Here is a 1718-nt window from a genome sequence, read left to right on the forward strand (position 1 = left end):
GGAAAAGAGAAAGCCATCTCTCTCTCCAGCATAGAGAAATGATGGAACAAGGAACTCTTATCATACCACTCTCCATGCTTCATAAAATAGGAGTAACTTTGGCAGCCAGTCAAAACGAGAGAGGGAATATGCAAAGCACACACATACGCTTCCGCACATGCAGGATGAGATAGTAGAAACTAGAGCTTTAAGTTTGATTTGCTGAGGATGGGAAACTAAACTATTGTGTGTGTGCACACGTGTGTGTGTGTGTGTGTGTGTGTGTGTGTAAATAAATTCTGGATCTTGTAGCAAAACTCAAACATTCTCTATACTGATTGCCTTAGTTTGTGATTTCATGTACTCCTCTTGGCTTCTAAAAAATTAAATTATCTTTTATCAACCTCCTTTGTATCCAGTAGCTGGGGATTTTGGCACTAAGAGCATTCAGAACAGGACTATACTGAACTTTCCCTTAATTTAAGAAAGTTCTTTGATTTTCCTAGAGAGGTTAAATATGTTAATATTAAACAGATCAAGATTGCTTACTATTTTAAAATATTCCAAAGCACATTAAAAATATCTAGTTATACATAATGGTTGACAGAATCATTATGTATGTTTACATAAATTTTTAAAATAGGTAGGTTCCCTAAGGACTTCTATCCTATCACACTTGACTAGGGCTATATAAACAGCAAGCACAAAGGGTTAGACCTGGAAGAGGCTATGGTGATAAAATTGAATTTTGTTACACCTAACAGAAATAAAATAATTTTGTTTATTAAAAGCACTCTATGTATATTGTTTCCTGTTGTTGTAATAGCTGCTGCTGCTGCTAAGTCGCTTCAGTCATGCCTGACTCTGTGCAACCCCATAGATGGCAGCCCACCAGGAATAATATTTACTGTCAAAGTCTGATGGAATGTTTACAAATTCTGTGTAAGTTAAAGAGATTTGGCTCAAGTTGTGAATTTGTATTATGTGTGGAAAGAATATGTTTCTGATATGATCTGCATGTCTACTGAGGTTAAGGTCCAATCTCAAAAAAACACCAAGCTTACAGAAAAACCTTAGGGAACATATAACCCAAACCTTTCATTTGACTTAGGTGACAAACGACAGTTCAGAGAGGATAAGTGACTTGCCTAAAGTCTTACAGCAAATTAGAAAAATCTATAATTATATTTCACTTATTAATAATAAGGGCATAACTCAAATATATTCCAATTTTTTTTAAAGGACAAACAGTCACATGAAATGATGCTCAGTATAACTGATCATTCAGTTCAGCTCAGTTCAGTCGCTCAGTCGTGTCCAACTCTTTGCAACCCCATGGACTGCAGCACGCCAGGCCTCCCTGTCCATCACCATCTCCCAGAGCTTACTCAAACTCATGTCCATTGAGTCAGTGATGCCATCCAACCATCTCATCCTCTGTTGTCCCTTCTCCCCCTGCCCACAATCCCTCCCAGCATCAGAGTCTTTTCCAATGAGTCAACTCTTTGCATGAGGTGGCCAAAGTACTGGAGTTTCAGCTTTAGCATCATTCCTTCCAAAGAAATCCCAGGGCTGATCTCCTTCAGGATGGACTGGTTGGATCTCCTTGCAGTCCAAGGGACTCTCAAGAGTCTTCTCCAACACCACAGTTCAAAAGCATCAATTCTTCTGCACTCAGCTTTCTTCACAGTCCAACTCTCACATCCATACATGACCACAGGAAAAACCATAGCCTTGAC

This window comes from Bison bison, unplaced genomic scaffold (assembly GCF_000754665.1).
Source record: "Bison bison bison isolate TAMUID 2011002044 unplaced genomic scaffold, Bison_UMD1.0 scf7180017864266, whole genome shotgun sequence".
Taxonomy (NCBI): Eukaryota; Metazoa; Chordata; class Mammalia; order Artiodactyla; family Bovidae; genus Bison; species Bison bison.